At 46.6% G+C, this 21,931-nt stretch overlaps 1 non-coding gene and 1 pseudogene across 1 annotated transcript in view; one reads left to right on the forward strand and one right to left on the reverse strand.

The window, feature by feature from the left end:
• The first annotated feature begins 4,862 nt into the window (after nt 1–4,862).
• LOC111751549 (multiple coagulation factor deficiency protein 2 homolog) lies at nt 4,863–10,671 on the forward strand (annotated as a pseudogene).
• A 1,866-nt stretch (nt 10,672–12,537) lies between these two features.
• LOC100657937 (uncharacterized) overlaps nt 12,538–21,931 on the reverse strand; it is a 48,201-nt gene continuing 38,807 nt past the window's right edge. Inside the window, exons 3-4 of the transcript XR_010317912.1 lie at nt 19,935–20,020; nt 12,538–13,011 (exon numbers count right to left, since the gene is read on the reverse strand). This is a non-coding gene — a transcript (uncharacterized LOC100657937). The remainder of the gene's footprint in view (nt 13,012–19,934; nt 20,021–21,931) is intronic.

Genomic DNA, 21,931 nt, shown 5'->3' on the forward strand with positions numbered 1-21,931 from the left:
TAGAGTGTGGGCCTAATTTTTTTTTTTAATTTTTATTGTGCTTTAAGTGAATGTTTACAAATCAAGTCAGTCTCTCACACAAAAACTTATATACACCTTGCTACACACTCCCAGTTGCTCTCCTCCAATGAGACGGCCCACTCCCTCCCTTCACTCTCTCTTTTCCTGTCCATTTCACCAGCCTATAACCCCTTCTACCCTCTCATCTCTCCTCCAGGGAGGTGATGCCAACATAGTCTCAGGTGTCCACCTGATCCAAGAAGCTCACTCCTCACCAGCATCCCCCTCCAACCCATTGTCCAGTCCAATCCCTGTCTGAGGAGTCAGCTTTGGGAACGGTTCCTGTCCTGGGCCAACAGAAGGCCTGGGGGCCGTGACCATCAGGGTCCGTCTAGCCTCAGTCAGACCATTAAGTCTGGTCTTTTTATGAGAATTTGGGGTCTGCATCCCATTGCTCTCCTGCTCCCTCAGGGGTCCTCTGTTGTGTTCCCTGTCAGGGCAGTCATGGGTTGTAGCCAGGCACCATCTAGCTCTTCTGGTCTCAGGCTGATGTAGTCTCTGGTTCATGTGGCCCTTTCTGTCTCTTGGGCTCGTAATTACCTTGTGTCCTTGGTGTTCTTCATTCCCCTTTGAGCCAGGTGGGTTGAGACCAGTTGATGCATTGTAGATGGCCACTTGCTAGCGTTTGAGACCCCAGACACCTCTCTCCAAGGTGGGATGCGGAATGTTTTCTTAATAGATTTTACTATGCCAATTGACTTAGATGTCCCCTGAAACCATGGTCCCCAAACCTGTGCCCCTGCTAAGCTGGCCTTCGAACCATTCAGTTTATTCCGGAAACTTCTTTGGTTTTCGTTTAGTTGTGCTGACCTCGCCTGTATTGTGTGTTGCCTTTCTCGCCACCTAAACATCAAAGAATATTTTCTTCTCTGTTTAAACTACTTCTTGACTTCTTATAATTGTGGTCTTATGCAATATTTGTCCTTTTGCAACTGACTAATTTCACTTAGCATAATGCCTTCCAGATTCCTCCATGTTATGAAATGTTTCACAGATTCATCACTGTTCTTGATCGATGCATAGTATTCCACTGTGTGAATATACCATAATTTATTTATCCACTGATCGGTCGATGGGCACCTTGGTTGCTTCCATCTTTTTGCTATTGTAAACAGTGCTGCAATAAACATGGGGTGCATATATCTGTTTATGTAAAGGTTCTTATTTCTCTAGAATATATTCCAAGGAGTGGGATTGCTGGATCGTATGGTAGTTCTATTTCTAGTTTTTTAAGGAAGCGCCAAATCAATTTCCAAAGTGGTTGTACCATTTTACATTCCCACCAGCAGTGTATAAGAGTTCCAATCTCTCCACAGCCTCTCCAACATTAACTATTCTGTATTTTTTGGATTAATGCCAGTCTTGTTGGAGTGAGATGAAATCTCATTGTAGTTCTGATTTGCACTTCTCTAACGGCTAATGATCGTGAACATTTCCTCAAGTATCTGTTAGCTACCTGTACATCTTCTTTAGTGAAGTGTCTGTTCATATCTTTTGCCCATTTTTTAATTGGGTTATTTGTCTTTTTGTAGTTGAGTTTTTGCAATATTATGTAGGTTTTAGAGATCAAGCACTGTTTGGAAATTTCATAGCTAAAAACATTTTCCCCAGGCCGAATATTTTATGTTTGCAAACTAATTCATAGTTAAGAAGATGAAGGTGGGCTAAGCAGAGACCCCAGCACCAAAACTGTGGTCTGAGATGACATGTCTGTCCCGCAATGGGGACCAGGGAAGGAGGACCTCCTGAGGAGGGGATACAGATGTAGGTTCATGAGAAGATGAAGGCTCCTGAGCTGTAGTCCTCCTCATCACCTCCTGGCAGGGCTACCTATGCCTCCAGGATGGCTCTGCCCTGTGGTGCCCAAGGAACGAGCCTAACCCCTCAGAAGTGACCACCACCTGTGGTCATTGGTGACATTCTAATCATGTCCTGGGCTGGGTTGTTGAGGACAACTCTTCTTTCTGAACCTGGGGATAATTCCTTCCTGGAATTATCCAGAAATGGATAAGATTCATTCCAGGGCCAGACCACGCCTGGTGCACAGAGGGGGCTATGAGGTGACCTTGTGTCCTCTGAATACAGGAATCCTTCCGTGGGTCCTCCACAGGCACCAGGGCTTGCTGGTCACAAAACAGCACAGCCGACCCCCACCCAGGACCCGCTGAGTGAGTGACTGATCGCCCACCATGGAGGGGGCCGCTGATGGCAAAGTCTGCAAGGGGTCACTCCACGGAGACCAGATACACTCCTGGAGCTCCTAGGTGGGGCTGCTGCTTCAGCTTCTCCTAGCAGGAATCCTGAAGGACCCAACAAACACCCAGGGACCACAGCCACTAGATTCATTTTCAAGGTGAATCGAGGAAACTGAGGCAGAGAGAGAGACAGGGACTTTCCCTTTTCCATGTGGAGATGACAAACCCAGGAGATCCCATTCCTCTTGACTAAATTCACACCCAGCTGGTTTATCCTTGGCAGAAGTGAATGGAGACAGCTTTGCCCAGCCTGCTGCCCCCCCGCACCCCCCATCCTGGACCTCGGAGAGCCCCCACCACATACCTCCACCAACAACATGTGCTGCTGGGGTCCTGGGGAAACCAGGTTTCTGACTTTCTCTACATAAAGTTATTGGCATGGAATACCCTCCCCGTCCCTCTCTCAGTGTGGCAAACTGAAATGATTGCTGTTTCTTTAAATCATAAAGGGGACTTTCCAGAGAATGAGGAATTCACAGGACAGCTAGGAGCCCTTCCACAGAAAAGAGCTCTTTTGATGACTTTCAAATGCAGGGATTAAGTTCATCATAGGAGTCCCTGGGTGGTGCAAATGGTTAAGCACTCATCTACTATCCAAAAGATTGGCAGCTCGAATCCACTCAGAGGCACCTCAGAAGAAAGGCCTGGCAATTTACTTCCAAGAGGTCACAGCCATTGAAAACCCTATGGAGCAGTTCTACTCTGAAACACATGGGGTCACCATGAGCCAGAAGCAACTCAATTGCAATTATAAAAAACAAACTCATTGCCATTGAGTCGATTCCGACTCATAGTGACACCATAGGACAGAGTAGAACTGCCCCATATGGTTTCCAAGGACCAGCTGGAGGATTCAAACTGCTGACCTTTTGGTTAGCAGACATAGCTCTTAACCACTACGCCACCAGGGTTTCCCAGTTCATCATCGTTCCTGCTTAAATTGGACAGTTGCTTTTGGGTCACAATCTCAGGGAAGCTGGTAAATCCCTCTTTTTCCTGGACAGTCCAGAGCTCGTAGGTTTCATAAGCCCTCTTTCTGAAACAGCCATTTTTTCTAAGTAAGGTCTTACTTCCTGTCGGTATAATTCATCTGGTGTCATCGGCCTCTTTGAGCAAGTAACTCTATAAAAAGTTACCTGAATCTGAGCCCTGGTGGCCCAATGGTTAAGAGCTCGGCTGCTAACCAAAAAAATGTCAGCAGTTTGAATCCACCAGCTGCTCCTTGGAAACCCTACAGGGCAATTCTACTCTGTCCTATAGGGTCTCTATGAGTCAGAATCAACTCGACAGCAACGGGAAGCCTTTCCCCCATTCATCCACAGGCCTTCCTGATTACAGAAACTCAATACTGAATATATGTTAATATATGTAAACTGCTTGGAACTAGACCTGGCACACAGAACACTGTATGTGCACGTGTTGCTGTTATTGCTATTGCTACTAATGGCAAAACAAGCTGTACCAAGTCAATTTGATTATATATAAGCCAGTCCTGCCTCCCATTCCAAAATGAAATCCTAGATGAGTTTGTCTACAGCAGTGGTTCTCAAATGTTTTTGCCTCCCTGGGGGCATTTGGCAATGTCTGGAGACATTTTTGGTTGTCACACACTGAGGGAGGGTGTGCTACTGGCATCTAATTGGTAGAGACCGGAAATGCTGCTAAACATCCAATACACGGGACAGCCCCTCACAACAAAGAATCATCCAGTCCAAAACGTCAACAATTTATAGGTTGAAAAACTGATCTAGAATCAATAAGGTGACTTCTGATTATCCAGGGTCTACTTTAACCACAACTACGAATTGAGGCTTCCTAAAATACAAAGAAGAAGAGGCTGAAACCACTAATGGCAATAGGAGAAGGACAAAGCAAATGCTACTGGATAAGCAAGAATTTCACCTCCACTAAATGTCTCTCTTCCTGTAATAATCCTCAAGGCAAAGGGGGCAACAGAAATATATTAGGATTAACCGTATGAAATTGCTATTTTTGCACGTAAAAATTGGTTGGATGTTGGCAAACTCATGCGGTACAAAGCATTCAAAACACTCTGCTGTGCTCACAGGGCATTCAGCTACCCAGGAAGCTGGGGTCGAATCCTCAATCATTCTGACCGGAAAACCACAGCCAAAGTCTGTGGTGACCAGTTCACGGGTTAGCAAAAACTAGAAGCTGGAGGAACACCAATGGCTGTATCACTAGGGCCACAGAAAGGAAATAACATCTGAAATGCCAATCTGGTCATCAAATGGTCCATCAAATGAAGACGAGAACCCACGCTTGGCTGTCACCCACAATGTCTTCCCTCAGATCATCCCTAAACCCTTGCTAGTTAGTTAACATTGACTCCACCATCTATCAGCCGCCTAAACTGGAAGAGGAGGGGCCACGGGACCAACTCCAAACCTCCGGCTCCTGATCTGACATGCCTCTGGCATGAATGACATGAATATAAGCACCTCTGGTTTTAGCCAGGCGACTCTCATGAGCAATTACTCTAGGCACTGTACCTGAAGAGGCAAAGGGTATGACGAGTATGTCGGGATGGTTGCTGACGATGGGCAGAAGCCCGTGTAGGCCAGGATCTGCTGGGCGGGATTGTAGAGGATCTGAGGAGGAGACGATGAGCCATAGGCCAATGAGGACAGAGGGACCTGCCACAGAAGATGGAGATGTGTCAGTCAGCACTGAATGGCTGAGGAAGCATTTAGCTTGCTTTTCTTTTCAAAAAACTATGCCAACACCACGAACCACAGAGCTGGCCTTATAGTTCATCCTTCTGCCTCTGGAAAATTGTATGTTCAAGTCACTCTAGAATACTGGTGTCCATCTTTCTATAAATTCTGCTGATGGAAAGATTCCAAATATTCTCTGAGATCAGTGGCTCTCTGGTTTGAATTAACTACCGTCTTAGTCATCTAGTGCTACTATAACAGAAATACCACAGGCAAATGGCTTTAAAAAACAGAAATTTATTCTCTCACAGTTTAGGAGGCTAGAAGTCCAAATTCAAGGTGCTGGCTCCAGGGGAAGTCTCTGTCTGTTGGCTGTAGGGTAAGGTCCTTGTCATCAATCTTCCCCTGGTCTAGGAGCTTCTTAGCACAGGGGCCCTGGGACCAAAGGACGTGCTCCACTCCTGGCTCTTTCTTGTTGGCATGTGGTCCCTCTCCTCTATGCTCACTTCTCTTTTTTATATCACAAAAAAGACTGACTCAAGATACAATTTAATCCTGTAGATTGAGTCCTGCTTCATTAACGTAACTGCCTTTAATCCTGCCTCATTAACATCATAGAGGATAATCACATCATATCACAAAATGAAAGGGAACCACACAATACCGAGAATCATGTTGATACATATTTTGGGGGGACAAAATTCAATCTATGACAACTACCTAAAAGCAAGGCTGTTTTTTTTTAAGGCTTTTTTTAAACTTTTATTTTTCTATTTATTTGTCCCCGGAGTCCCTGGATGGTACAAATGGTAAAGGGAAGCCAGGGATATTCTGTATAGCTGGAGCCCTAGGGGCTTGGAGCAGAGCAGGGCAAGGTGAGCTAGAAAGAATTTCGAGCCTTGAGCAGGTTAAGAATATTGGACCAGCTAAAGCCTCTCCTTTGCTAAGCAGTGTGCATTGTTGCTGGCTTTGGGGAGAATGTCAGGACCAGACATTTTGATTCAGGCCAGGACCACAGATCTGCAGTTGAAATGCCCCTAACAGGGCTTCTTTCAGTACTACACTCAACCCTCTTTCCGGCTGGGTGCCCCGTGAGCAGAGGAAGGCTAGAAAAAGAGCTCTTGAGCCCCTGCCCCTGGAAAAGGCATCCAGGGCCAGTGGTCATTGGTTACCCACCTCTTTCGGATCACTGTTATATAACCACGTCTCCACTCCCATCCCACCCTCAGTTCCTACTTTTGAAGACTTAAAAATAAAAACTCAGTTTTTCCAAGGAAAGGCCTTTTCTCTGAATTGACGTTACTTGGTATTTCTGTCCTACAGACTTGTCTCCTTTGCCCTGGCCTGGGATCAAGTCATTGGAATGTTGGCCCCTTTGCTCATCCCAGCTGTGTGACCCTGAGAAAGTTCTTCTCTCTAAAAGGAGGCCATTGTACTAGAGGCATTTTCTCAGATTTGGCTGCAACGAGAATCACTTGGGGAGCCCTTCAGAGTCCCCATACCCAGACAAATTGAATCAAGCCTTGGGGACTGGGCCCGGGCACTGGGCTGTTGAGTACTTTGAAAGAGTGAGAATGTTGGGGTGGTGCAAGGTGAAGAAGGGGCACCGAGGCAAGATGCCCAGTGAAGGCTGGTAATTCAGGAGCAGGAAATCAAGAGGCAGAGGGGTTGGGAGTTAACCCTCCGAGAAGCCCAGGCAGTGTGGGAAGTAAGCAGCACTGGGTTTCTCACCATTCACGGATGGGAACAGAAGGTGGCAGAGGCCTTCGAAACACTGAGTGAGCACAGAGATCACAACAGTAGCTGTCATGTTTAGGGCACTCACCACATGCAAGGCATGTTCCCAGTGCCTTCCCAGTCCTAGCTCATCCCATCCTCGCAACCACCCTACAAGAAAGCACTATGATGATTATTACCATTTGGTGCAAACGGTTAACATGCTTGGCTGCTCATCGAAAGGCTGGAGGTTTGAGTCCATCCAGAGGCACCTTGGAAGAAAGGCTTGGCATCTACTTTCAAAAAATCAGCCATTGAAAACCCTGTGGAGCACGGTTCCACTCTGATACACATGGGGTGTCGTAAGTCTGAGTTGACTCGATGGCAACCGGTATTTGCTTGTTTGTTTTTTACAGTTGCAGAAGCTGAGGCATAACGTAGTTAAGTATTTGCCCAATAGCACGTTGCCAGTGACTGGCTTGGGACAAATGTCAACATCTGCAATCTGGTTCCAGACCACCAGTTCTCAAGAGATCTGAAGAGCTCACATAAAGGTATAAAACAATGTTCTAGACAGAATGATGGAGAAGCTAGACAGAGAAACAGGGAATTCCCCAGGGACATGAGAGGAGGTTTCTCACAGGGCAAGTTCTGCTTGCTGGGCTCGGGAGGGAAAGGTGGAAAAGGAGCCACAAAGAGTGATTCCAGGCAGTAGAAGCGCAATTACATGAACACTTACATCTTCTTTGGGGAATAGTACATAGTTCTGTGCTCAAAGCTTGCACAGCATGCTGGGAACTGACAGGAGATGATGCTAGGAAGATGAGCTGAGCCCAGATGATGAAAGGCCTTGGATGCTGAACCAAAGAGACTGGGAAGCCACCAAAGCAGTCTCAGCTGGGGAGGGACATGATCAGATTTGGGTTTCAAAATGTCTCCCTCGGCAGCCTTGAGGACTATGCTGAAACCAGTCAGGAGGCAGCGTGAAGAAGGCCCGAACATGGGCAATGACCCTCAGGATATGGAGGTGAGAGCGAGAAGACAAAGAGCTAAGAAATATCAAGGAGACTGAACCAACAATACTTGGTGCCTCAAGGAAAATATTAGCCTAAGAGACAAAAGGGCCACATAAACCAGAGACTCCATCAGCCCAAGACCAGAAGAACTAGATGGTGCCCAGCTACCGACAACAACCGCCCTGACAGGGAGCACAACAGAGAGACCCTAATGAGCAGGCGAATAGTGTGCAGCAGGACTCAAATTCACGTAAAAAGACCAGACTTAATGGTCTGACTGAGACTGGAGGAACCCCAGAAGCCATGGCCCCCGGAAGCTCTCTTAACCTAGAACTAAAACCATTCCCGAAGCCCACCCTCAGACAAAGATTAGACTGGACTATAAAACATAAAATAATACTCGTGACGAGTGTGCTTCTTAGTTCAAGCAGATACACGAGACCAAATGGGCAGCTCCTGTCCAGAGGCAGGATGAGAAGACAGGAAGAGACAGGAACTGATCGAATGGACACAGGAAACCCGGGGTGGAAAAGGGGAGGGTGCTGTCACATTGTAGGGATTGCAACTAATGTCACATAATAATATGTGTATAAATTTTTGTATGAGAAATTAACTTGAGCTGTAAACTTTCACCTAAAGCACAATTAAAAAAAAACAATACTTGGTCCCTGTTCCTAATGAGAGGTATGTGGAGAAGGATGGAGGATGACTCTGAATTTTTCTGGGCCGGATGACATTGTTTCTGGACGATTAATCTTGGAGCCTGTTCTGCTTACCTGAGCACCCATTCCAAGAGCATCAGGGAGGAAAGGACCACCTGCCCGGCCAGCCAAGGCCACCAAACCAAGCCTGTTGGTCACGGAGGTAACAGCTGGATGTCCCAGCCAGGGCCCTCCCATCTGCCATGTATCCTCATCTCCTCTCATGGCTTCAGCCACTGCCTACACACTCATACCTGCATCCACATCTGCAGGGCCCACCTCTCCTCTCAGCTCCAGGTACCTATCTCCAGGTACAGACTAGCAATTTCCACTGTTTGTCCTGCGGGCACCTCAAATCCAGTTTACCAGTCCTTTAACACCTGCTTCTCTCCAGTCTGCATGAATAGCTTGCTACTGCCCAGCCTCCCATGAGGGAGCAAAACCTTCTGATATATGGTAAGGCAACATCAGTCCAGAAGGCCGATGGTCACCTCTGGAGCGGACGGTGGGGAGCTCTAGTCCCTCCCCCTGTCCTCTCAATCACACCACTATATGCATCTCCCTCTGTTTTTCCTCTGAGGACCTCAGCTTGTCCAGCCATCTTACCTCCTCAGCCTGGGCTAAATGAGGCTCCTCTGCTATGAGTGACTGTGAGGAGACCATGCTGGGGACATAACTGTCCATCTACACATCTCAGGACCCGGGGACTCAATAGAGTTCCTTTTCCCACCCAGAACTATGATGTAATCTCAGGGGCACGGGCATGACACTAAGTTTGAAATGACCATGTCTGTGTAAGTACCTGTTAACCAACCAGCGGCCATCGAGTCACCTCTAACTCACAGTGATCTCGTGTGTGTCAGAGTACAACTCTGCTCCACAGGGTTTTCAGTGGCTGGTTTTTGGACAGTAGACTGCCAGGCCTTTCTTCTGAGGAGACTCTGGGTGGACTCGAACTGCCAATATTTTGGTTAACAGCCCAGCCTGTTCCTGTTTATACCACCCAGGGATTCTGTCGTGGATTGAATTATGTCTCCCCCAAAATGTGTGTATCAACTTGGTTAGGCCATGATTCCCAGTATTGCGTGGTTGTCCTCCATTCTGTGATTGTAATTGTATGTTAAGAGGGTTAGGGTGGGATTGTAACACCACCCTTACCCAGGTCACATCCTTGATTCAATGTAAGGGGAGTTTTCCTGGGGTGTGGCCTGCACCACCTTTTGTCTCTGAAGAGATAAAAGGAAAGAGAAGCAAGTAGAGAGTTGAGGACCTCATACAACCAAGAAAGCAGCACCAGGAGCAGAGCGCGTCCTTTGGACACAGGGTCGCTGTGCCTGAGAAGCTCCTCGACCACGGGAAGATTGAGGACAAGGACCTTCCTCCAGAGCCAAAAGAAAGAGAAAGCCTTCCCCTGGAGCTGATGCCTTGAATTTGGACTTTCAGCCTACTTTACTGTGAGGAAATAAATTTCTCTCTGTTACAGCCATCCACTTGTGGTATTTCCGTTACAGCAGCACCAGATGACTAAGATTCCTATGTGTCTATTATCAGTACATGCAAACCCCACTGAGTTGACACACCTTCCAGGAGACCCTTGTCCAGACCCTGGTAAGGGGCTACTTAAGTCCAATCCTTCATCTCTGCATCTCACGCATACTAAATGCCTTTCTGGTGTTTCTGGGACGGGGCTGGTGAGGCTCTTCCTGGAGGGCCTTATGTCTGTGGGAAGCCGTTTGGCAGCAGGGCACTGTGAAGGTACCGGTGGCCACGAGATCCCTGCAGCTGCTGAGAACTCTGTTCCTGTACAGCTTGCTCTGGGCCTTTTGCATCCCAAGCATCAAGGCCAAGGAGCCTGGGGCCAGCTTCTCACATGCTGGGCCTGGATAAGAACAGTGAACAACCAAGACCAAACCAAGGAACATCTAGAAGGTGCCATCAAGAAGCCAGAGATGGAGATGTCCCCACAAGAACTGCAGCTCCATTATTTCAAAATGCATGCTTACGATGGCAATAATTGGCTCGACGGCTTTGAACTCTCCATCACTCATGACTACAAGGAGGAAGGGAGTGAGCGTGCAGCACAATGAACGAAGACGAACTGATGAACTTAATAGATGGTATTTTGAGAGATGATGATAAGAACAGTGATGGATACATTGACTATGCTGAATTTGTAAAATCACTGCAGTAGACGTCATCTGGCTATCTCCTAGTTACATGCATCCTTGGAAGAAAGGCCTGGTGACCTGCTTCTGAATGATCAGTCATTGAAAACTCTGTAGAGCACAGTTCTGCTCTGACACACAAGGGGCCACCATGAGTCCGGTCCATTCAATAGCAACTGGTTGTCTTGTATTAGTTTAAAGATATCTCAAAATCCAAGGTCAGGGATTGGAGACTTCGCACCCCTGGAGAGGTGAAAGCCTGGAGATTACTTGGGGATAACAGCAACTCACACAGTGTCACCGTTTTAGTCTGGGAACACGAAACCTTCCAAAAAATGTGAGATTGAGTAACAGATGTCAAGAGGAGTCCCTGGCTAAGTTATTAAAAATGATCAATGACCAGAATTTCTAGAACAGCTGGGGTGGGCAAGAAATCATTCCAGAAGTATCTTGGCTGTGGGATTTTTTGTTTTGTTTTGTTTTGCCACAGAGTATTTGTTTACATATGTATCCGCACTGAGCTTTCAGTTAAAGTTGTCGAATTGGTTTGGTGGTTCCCTGTGTGGCTGCTGGATGGTAAGTTTTCATTTGTACTCCTTTGTGTTCATGGCTGCTGAGATTTTTGGAGAAGGGCTTCCTTTAAACAAGGGACCCTGGTGGTGCACTGGAGTGGTTACTCGATCAGCTGCTAACTCAGAGGTGAGTGGTTTGAACCCCCAGCCACTTCGCAAGAGAAAGATCTGGCAGTCTGACTCCTTAAAGATTTATAGCCTTGGAAACCCCATGGAGCAGTTCTACTCTGTTCTATAGGGTCACTATGAGTTGGAACTAACTCTATGGCAATGAGTTTGCGTTTGGGTTTTGGTCCTTTAAACACCTTGCCATTCATTTGTTTATAGCCAAAAATCATGGAGTCAATTCCATTTGTTTATGGCACCTCTAAAAATTAAAGATAACTTGTTGCAGGAGTTTGCTCTTTGTGCACACTATGAGACCATCTGGTTCAAAACAAACAGGTCCCCCATGAGAGGACAGGAGGAGGGAGGATGTACCCAGCTCAGTCACAAGAATGAGCTATTTTCCTGTGAAAGAGAAAAGGTGTGGGGAGAGGCTTAGCTTAAATAGGCTTAAAGAGATAAACCCTACAGCGCACTTCACCTTCCTAGAAAAGACCCAGTGCTGGCCAAGTTCTTACAGCATCAACCTCCAAAGTACCCACTCTCCAGTGCTTCTCAGCCTGCGTGTCTGGAGCTTGTGAAATCTGGATCCCAAACCCCACTCCAGGTCTCCCAGACTGGAAACCCCAGGTGGTGTTTGTCTAATTCCACAAGTGATCCTGATATACAGTCAGGGCCGGGAAATGGTGGCAAGATCATGGATTGAAAGTCGAGGCGCCTGCATGCAAGTACTGGTGCTCCTTCTTTGTAGCTGAGCTTCCATTTCTTAAACGGGGATAATATAGTACCTATCTCATAGGGCACTGACAGTTTAGTGGCACAATTCTCACCTCTCACGCAGGAGACCTAGGTTTGAATCCCAGCTAACGCACCTCATGCACAGCCCCCACCCGCCTGGCAGTGAAAGCCTGCATGTTGCTATGATGCTGAATGGGTTTTAGCATAGCTTCCAGACTAAGAAGGACTAGGAAGAAAGGCCTGGTGATTGACTTCCAAAAATCAGCCAATGAAAACCCTACGGGTCACAACAGTTCATCTGCAACCAATCATGGAGATGGTGCAGGACTGGACAGCGTTTTGTTCAGTGGTGTATGGGATTACTATGAGTCAGGGGCTGACTCAATGCCAACTATCAGTAACAACGCCTTACAGGGTAGTTAAACCCATTGCTATCAAATCGATTCCGACTCATAACAACCCTATAGGACAGAGGAGAACTGCCCCATAAGGATTCCAGGGAGTGGCTGGTGGATTTGAACTGCCACCCTTTTGGTTAGCAGCCAAACTCTTAACCACTGCACCACCAGGGCTCCTATAGAGTAGTTGAGAGGATTAAAGTAATTAATAGTTGTAAAGTGCTTAAAACAGACCCAGCTTCCATAGTGAATAATCAGCAAACAATACATTACAAATAGTATCTATGAGCCTCAAACTCCTTTCTTGTAAAATGAGGATGCTAAGACCTGCCTTGCCCGACTCACAGAGAAATGGACCTCAAAGCCCCTTGTCCATTGTCAAGTGTGCTAGAAATGACAGTGATGTTATTACTTAATACAGTGAAGAGAAAGAGTCCTTCAACTCACCATATCCTTGAAGGCTCCCAGTATCGCTGCTGTGACGATGCCTAGGAACAAGCCAATGATGTTCAGCACCGTCGATGTCCACAGCAGCCGGTAAAGGTGGATCACATCCTCACAGCCACTCACACCAACGAACTCATAGTAACTTGTAGAGTGCTCTGTGCTACATGTGGTGAAGGAAAAGAACACATTTACCATAGCTATTATGGTTTGAATTGTGTCCCCCAAAAGAAATGTTGAAGTCCTTATCGCTGTACCTGTAAATATGAGCTTGTATAAAAATGTTTTTTTTATGTTTATGAGGTCATACCAGAGTTGGGTAAGTCCTAAATCTAATCACTTCTGTTTGGTGTCTTATAAAAAGAGCAGACTAAGACACAGACACATACAAGGGGAAGACAGACACCATGTGAGGAATCACCTACAAGCCAAGGAATGCTTGGAGCTACCGACAAGAAAGGATGCTGCCCTAGAGCCGATACCCTAAACTCAGACTTCTAACTTCCAAAACTTTGAGGCAAAATATTTCTGTTCTTGAAAGCCACCTACTTTGTGATATTTTTGTTACAGCAGCACTAGGTAACTGAGACAACAGCCCTTTCATATTTTAAAGTTGTGATTAGATAACCTTGCTACCAATAGAGAGCTGAAGAATGGAGTATTAGAATCATATAAAACTTCTACTGCAGGGACCAGTTTTTCTAAATCCAGAGAAACTGCATGTCATTGTCCTGCAAAAAAAGAATAAAAAAAAGGGTCCCTCAAATGGCCCCTTGGTTATGCAAAGGCAGGTAATCAGGTAACCTTGGTAAGTCAGGTTTGGCTGCATTCCCTGAGACCACTGGCAGGCAAAGGAGCCCAGAGCCTCTGAGAAGGAAGGAGCCACACCCCAACATGCGTCCTTCCACCCCTGAAAGTCAGGGAAACTGGCCCACATCAGGGACATGGCAGAAAAGGGCAAAGAGGTCCCTGATGTTAAATTACCTCGAGGACAGTGATGTCAGGGTGAGGCCTCCGAGCAGGCAGGACATGAAAGCTGACGTCTGAAGCTCATCTCAGCCCTGCCACTCTGGCAGGTGTCAAACAGTAACTGATACTCTTGTTAAAGTAAAAGTAAAGAGGTTGATTGAAAATAAAGCAGCAGCTTGAGCCAGAGAGACACTGAACCTCATAAAGTGAAATCCAGCACTCTGGGGTGGGAAGCTGCAGAAACGTATTTAAAGGGTGACAACAAAGAACTTTAGGTACTTTGTTTTGATTGGAAGGTACAAACTTAAATCATTGTGAGGTGGGCTTACTGGAAGCAGGTGGTGGAACTTGAGAGGGATTGGTTTAAGGTAAATGTGTGTCTTTCTCAGATTGGTTTTCAGATTGGCTACAGTGTGATAATTTGAAGAGTAGGTAACAAGGAGGGGGGTGTTACAAGTTAATTACAGGATATTTCTTTCTGAGAATACAATGTTAAAATAATTTAAGGTAGCACAGTCCCTGGGACATCTTGCACAGTGGTTGCTGGTAACAGCTTGCATCAAGACCCCCTGAGAATGTACTGACTGATACATGCTTTCTCAATCAACTACAAAGAACAAACATTTGTTTAGTGAAAGAATTAAGTTTGTGTAGAGGTTACTGGATGCTAGGATAAAAGCAGAACTTTTAGAGTGTTTGAGGATTAGAACTAGAGTTAGGCTGACCACCCCTCACTATGCCAATTGCCTTCGTTTTGGGACTCTTACACACAGGGAACAATGGTCAGGTATGGGAGTGTAAAACCAGAGGGAGCCAAGTGTGACACTCATGCCCTTGAGGTCTACAACTGTTCTCCCTCAAAAGAACATGGTGGAAGACAATGTTCTACATTCTACTTTGGTAAGTAGTGTCTGGGGTCTTAAAAGCCTGTGAGCAGCGATCTAAGATACTTCATTGGTCTCACCCCTTTGGGAGCAAGGAAGAATGAAGAAAACTAAAGACACAAGGGAAAGGTTAGTCCAGAGGACTAATGGACCACATTTATCACAGTCTCCACCAGACTGAGTCCAGCACAACTAGATGGTGCCTGGCTATCACCACCAACTGCTCTGACACGGATCACGATACAGGGTCCCGGACAGAACAGGAGAAAAATATAGAACAAAATTCTAACTCAAAAAAAAAGACCAGACTTACTGCCCTGACAGAGACTAGAGAAACGCCAAAAGTATGGCCCCCAGATACCCTTTTAGCTCAGAAATGATGTCACTCCTAAGGTTCACCCTTTAGCCAAAGATTAAACAGGCCCATAAAACAAAATGAAACTAAAGAGGCACACCAGCCCAGGGGCAAGGACTAGAAGGAGGGGTTGGGGGGGGGGCAGGAAAGCTGGTAATAAGGAACCCAAGGTCAAGAAGGGTGAATGTTAACATGTCGCAGCATTGTTAACCAACATCACAAAACAATATGTGTGCTGTTTAATGAGAAGCTAGTTTGTTCTGTAAAACTTCATCTAAAGTAAAAAAAAAAAAAAAGAATATGGTAGTCTGTGCAGGGCCTGGGCCAGCAAGACACCATGGCAAATGGACCAGGTCCATGGGCCATGAAGACCCACATTGCGCCCTGAGGGACAGAGTGACATTTCAGAGGTCCAGCTAGTGATCCACACACATGCTGCTCCTCTGATTTTGGGGTGGAAATAGGATAGAACTCTACTCTTTTGAGGGGAGAGATACAGCTTAACCCCCCCGAGTTTCCAACAATTCAGGAAGAGGGGACCTCAAGAAGCAAATATGAAACTTCTTACTGGTATCACATTACATTACTAGTCTGTCCAAGCTATTCATACATCTAAAAGACAGTAGGCCATAATTTTATCTCGAGTGTGTAGAACCAGTCATCTTGGCGATACTTACAACAAAGTAGCATGACCAATTTGTCATTGGTTAAGTACTTTCTAAGTGCCTACCATGTGCCAGGCACTGGGCTTACAATGGTGAATGCAAGGATCCTAGTCTCTACCTCCCTGAAGCGTATAGTTTAACACAGCATGGCTCAGACTAAATTATGTGTTAAGTGACACAGTGAGGTGTGGCCTGGGTGCTGGGGAAGCAAGCAAGAGCTGTGAACTGTGGTCAACCACTTGAGAAAGCCCTTTTCTCGTTAAGATTGCTCTTGCACCTAGGATTAATCCCCTGGTCTTCTCTTCTGCTCACTACCCTGCACCCGTCACATTTAGGGCTAGCTGAGGGGTTAGGTTTGACCTCTAGAGTTGGTGCAGGATAGGCGGCTCAAAGGAGCAAGGTGAGTAAGCTGAGTGGGAGAGAACACCACAGAAGAACAGGTCCCTGCCCAGATAAAACAGCTGCCCTCGGGAATCCAGAAAACACAGAAATGACACCACTGCCTGCTGCCTGTGACAAGCTGGGATGAGCAGGAGAGATGTCAGAAGCCCTGAGATGGACACCTGTCTCCCCCTCTTTCAGAGAAGGCGCAGTTAGGAGACAGCAGGTGGTGAGCCTGAGGTGGCCTACGGGGGATAGCTACTGACCACATGAAATGAAAGGGGCAAAAGCCCGTGAGGGCAATGGCTTGAATCTAACAAAACAGCATCCAACAGGGATAAAGGTATTCTCTCTTTCTGCATGAAAAATGCCAGTAGCATTTGCCTGGTGCGGGAGAGATGGGGTTCCCTGGCAACAGGTAAAAATGGCTCAGGAACAGTAAAGGAAATATGAGTCAGCAGTGAGGCACAGTCTCCAAAAAACACCTAGTATGTCTTCGATTGCATTAACAGAGGTATGTGCCTGGGGGATGATGGTATGTACCTGGAAGGTGATTGCTCCCCTTATTTTCTGCTGGCTAGGCCACACCTAGAACGTTGTGCTTTGGTCTGGCTACCACAAGGTAAAAAAGATACAGCCAACTGATGTATTCAAAGGAGGTCAAATAAAATAGTGAAAGGATTATAACAGTCATATGAAGACCAAAAGAGAAAAGAGGATAATGGAAGCAGGGGTAAGTTGAGGGGGGATAAGAGCAGAAAAAACACATTGCATTCTTCGTAGGGTTGCTGTAGTACTACCTACCTGGAATGAACAGCCAATTGGTCCTGGGCTGGTAGTCATACCATGGCTGAATTGTGTCCCCTCAAAATGTGTGTTGTAAATCCTAATCCCTATTACTTGTGGTTAAGAAGCCCCGGTGGTGAGTGGTTGAGTGCTTGGCTGCTAACCAAAAGGTGGGCAGTTCAAACTCACCAGCCACTTCATGGGAGAAAGATGTGGCAGTAAGCCTCTGTAAAGATTACAGCCTTGGAAGCCCTATGGGGCAGTTCTACTCTGTCCTATAGAGTTGTTATGAGTCATAATTGACTTGACAGCAATGGGTTTGGATTTTTTTTGGTAGGCTTGTTATAATCCCATTTGGGAATGGGTTGTCTTTGTTATGTTGATGAGGCAGTATTAGTGTAAGGTATCTTAAGTCAATCTTTCTTGAGACAGAAAAGACCAGATTAAGTGCAAGGAAGCACAGCTGGGGGAAGACAGACGTCATGAGATCACCAAGGAGCCAAAGGAACTCCAGGCCTACAGATGCAGAAAAGAGACAAGGACCGTTCCCCAGAGCCAACAGAAAGAGAAAGCCTTCCTTTAGAGCTGGCACCCTGAAAGCAGACTTCTAGGCTCCTAGACTGAGAGCAAATAAATTTCTGTTTGTTGAAGCCACCCACCTGTGATATTTCTGTTATAGCAGCACTAGATGACTAAGGCAGTAGGCTCTGCAACCCTTGAGACAAAGGGGTTTGACTGGTTCTCCAGGAGCGGCCCTCTCCCTGTGTCTCTAGTGGGTAAGCAGCTATATTCCAGCAGTGGGTTCAGTAAAGCCTTGAGGTTTCCCCAAAGAAGGTTTGCTACAGGTTGATGCCATATTCAGTGGTATATTGAGTGACATGCAGCCCTTTCTCAACTCTGGGTGCAATGTCAGGCAGATGACAAAGAGACAGGTGCTTGACTTCCAGATAGGACCATATAGTCTTCAAAAGCAGACCAGGCAGAGGGGTGGGGTGCAAAGGGCTGGGCATGCCACCCCCTGCCATCGGTGCATCTCAAACACAGGTGGCAGGCATAAATTTGGTCTGCAACTGTGGTGAGTGAGCAATGGGACTTTTTTGGTTTTCCAGAAACTGAATTTTAAAGTCTCTGTTCCACCCTGGGGCTGAAACATTTTCCCAAATCATTGGGGTTCCCTCCACCTTACTGGGGGACTATAGTAAAGTTTGAAGGGGTTGGCTAAGATCAGAGCCTCTCAACTGGTGTACCCAGGCATACAGGTGAGCCAAGAACAGATAACAGGTGTGCCAATACCGTGACCCTCCTCCCCAGCTCTTGGGATGGACAGGTAGGACCTGGGGTGGCTGGCATCCCAGGGAGAACTGCTTCCATGTTTGAGCAACCTCATTTGTTCTTACCAGTGAGCCAAACAGTCTATACTGTCATTTCCTGTGCATGCCACGAGGTAGGAAAGGTCAGGAGCCACTAGTTTAGCTATTACAGTGCCCCTGCCTGAGAGGGAACAATTTACTGCAAGGCAGCCATCACTGTCACCCAGCAGGGTCTACACAGCCTGGGCAAGCGCAGAGGCCTGGGTGTCCATGTAGTAAACTGAACATGCACTGCAGCATGGTGGTCTGCCCCTTTGGGAATTCTGCCCCAATTTTTTTTTTAGTGTCATGGGGCCACAAAGAGGTGGGAGCCAAAGTGGGGAGGAGCCAGGGTTAATCCCCTCCCCAACATACACTAGTTATGTCATTGCTATAGGTTAAGTTGTGCCCCCCCACCAAAAAAAAAGTATGTTCAAGTCCTAAACCTTGGTACCTATGAATGTGACTTTATGTGTCAGTGGGGTCTTTGTAGATGTAATTAGTTAACCTGAAGTCATATGGTAGTAGGGTGGGTCCTAATCCATACAATTGGTGTCCTTATAAAAAAGGAGTAGAGATACAGAAACAGACAGACATACAGGAAAGACAGCCATGTGAAGACAGAGGCAGAGATTTGAGTGATGCTGCCACAAGCCAACGAATGCCTGGGGACCAGAAGCTGGGAAAGACAAGAAAGGATCTTTTCCTCCAGTCTTCAGAGAGAGCATGGCACAGCCAATACCCTGAGTTCAGACTTCTAGCCTCCAGAAATATGAAATGATACATTTCTGTAGTTTTAAGCCACATGTTGTTGTTGTTGTTGTTGTTAGGTGCCATTGAGTCGGTTCCAACTCATAGCAACCCTAAGCACAACAGAACAAAACACTGCTCGGTCCTAAGCCATCCTTACAATGGTTGTTATGCTTCAGCTCATTGTTGCAGCCACTGTGTCAATCCATCTTGTTGAGGGTCTTCCTCATTTCCACTGACCCTGCACTCTGCCAAGCATGATGTCCTTCTCCAGGGACTGATCCCTCCTGACAACATGTCCAAAGTATGTAAGATGCAGTCTCGCCATCCTTGCTTCTAAGGAGCATTCTGGTTGTACTTCTTCTAAGACAGATTTGTTCATTCTTTTGGCAGTCCATGGTATATTCAACATGCTTTACCAACACTACAATTAAGCCACATAGTTTGTGGTAATTTGTTACAGCAGCCCTAACAAACTAATACAGTCATTTTGGGTAGGTTATGCAACTTTTCTGAGCTGCAGTTTCCTCATGTATGAAATAGAGTTAATGACTTTTCCTCACGTAAATGCTTGTGGATGAAATCAGATGATGTAGGTACGGCATCTAAGGAAGCAGGAGAATGGGAATTGAGGCGAATGATGGGAAAGAAAAAGAGAGAAAAAAAACCCTGCCTAATGCTGCATAAAATATACTTGATAAATGCCAGTGGCTCTATCACATCACCTCACCCCATCCTCCAGCTTGGCACCACGGAGAGGTTAAGATGAGGGATGTAACTGCTTAGTAGGGGTTGTCTGACTCTGACTATAACATGGGACAAGTAGTAGTTTTCAAGAAGAGTTTGATGAGGCTTTGCCCAACGCAAGTACTATCTATGGTAGGTCACAGGCCCAGTTAAAGATAGCCCCCACCCTCACCTTGCCCCTCATACAGTGCCCGACTCACTTATCACAGTTGTACAGGTCACAGCAGTAACAGGTGTTGCTCTTCACCTTCAGCTGGCACTTGCCATTCAAGGAGTGACAGGTGACCTGCAAGTAGGGAGACCTTTTCAGTTCTCTCAGGGACACTTCCCCACTGAGTGTCCACTGCCTCTTCCCTCACACCCAAGTGTTGGGCAGAGCTGCCTCTGCTGTAGATGTAGGGAACCCCAGCCTCTCCTCAGGTCTGGAGAGTGACCCTTGGCTCAGGCTCCTCCCATCCTCCCTCAGATTCCCAGGTGGAGCAGGTAGGGACCATGGGGTCCACCCCTTTCAGGAGGAGTTAGTCGGTCCAAACAAGGACCAGGCTTGGCTAAGCAGAGGGGAGTCCAGGCAATCAACAGTTGTTGAACAATAAGAGGGAGAACATTCCAGTCACCTGTGCCACCCAGGTGAGGAATCACCATGACAACATGCAAAGGACAGCTCCAGACAACCTCCCATTTGACCAAGCAGACACCGTCTCATTTTACAAGAAGCTTTCCTCTTTGATGCCAGCTGTACTGAAACCGCAAATGTTTGGGGAAAATTTCAGCATTAAAGGAATACAAGTGAGGCAAAAACACCCAACCTTCCTCACTCCCTCAGAGCCATTTGATGCGAGGGGGGTGTGCTGGTAAAGCTGACAATGTGTGCCCCACATGATTGTGAAGCAGGCATGGCAGATTCCATCACCTCCAGTTTAGAAATAAGGACAATGAGATTTGGAGAGGTTAAGGAGCTTCCCGAGGCTTCACAGATGCTCAGTGAAGAGCTGGGATTTAAACCCAGATCTTCCAGCTCTAACACAGAGCTTTTCTTAGCATGTCCCACTGGAAGGTAGAGCACCTTGGTTACCAGGTGGAAAAACAGTGCTGCTCAGAACTCTAGAAGATTCAGAGGGAGGCTTCTGGAGGGCCATCAAAGGGTCTGTGGAATCTCCTTCTGGGTGGGTCTTTGGCCCTCTTCAGCCGCTCTTGACCTAGAGTAGCCCTGCTTTTATCTATTTTACACATGGCCTTTCTTTCAAGGGTTTTGTGGTTAAAGTTCGAGAATCATCAAAATTGGCAGCTTCTGAAGTGCTTGAGGGAGGGAGTGATCCCATCAATGTATAGTAGAAAGATGAACATGGAAAGATTAATATGCAAAATGGACTGGACAGGGTGAAGACCAGAAACAGAGACCATTTGGGAGGCTATTCAAGTTGTCCATGTGTGAAATCTGACCTGGCGAGGAAGAACTGCAGGAGAGGTGTTACAAATGGACAGCTGAAGGAGCAGGAGAACATCGCTGGTAGATACAGGAGCAAGAGACAAGGAAGGAACACAAGGTGATGTCATGGTTCTGAGCCCAGGAATCAGGAAGGCAGAAGATCAGATCACAGAATGTTAAGGCTGAAAGAGGTCAACACCCTTCATTTTCCCAGGCAAGATCACTGAGCCCTGGAAGGATGAGGTGACCTGCGGAAGGCCACACAGAAAGTTGCACAGCTGGGACCTGGATTATGTTGCATAGTGAAGAGGTGCATTAAGTTTTGTGTAGGTTTAGCTGGTGGTCTGGTGAAATGTCCAAAAGGAAATGTCTAGTAGATCACTGGATTGTCAAGGCTGGGGCTCTGAGAAAGCTGTCCAAAGGTATAGAGTAATAGGGAGAGCTATGGGAGGGGCTGAGTGGTAGAGGGGAAGCACAAAGAGCAATGACAGGCAGAGAGATGGCCACTGACCACATGGCAAGGGATCATCACCTATTTCCTGGTATCTCATAGGTGTTCAGTCATGTTGAATGTACGAGCTGGGAATAAGCCATTAAAGGGTTGGGCAGAAAAGCACTACAGAGGCAGAGTTTTAGGAGAGATGGTCAATGATATTTTGGGCTAGAGACAGGTCAAGGAGAATGACTGAGAAAAATGCCACTGAATGTGCAAATGAGAGGTGGCTTTTAAGAGGACATCTCTTGAATAGATGCAGAAAAAAGCCAGACTGT

This window comes from Loxodonta africana, chromosome 15 (genome assembly GCF_030014295.1).
Source record: "Loxodonta africana isolate mLoxAfr1 chromosome 15, mLoxAfr1.hap2, whole genome shotgun sequence".
NCBI lineage: Eukaryota > Metazoa > Chordata > Mammalia > Proboscidea > Elephantidae > Loxodonta > Loxodonta africana.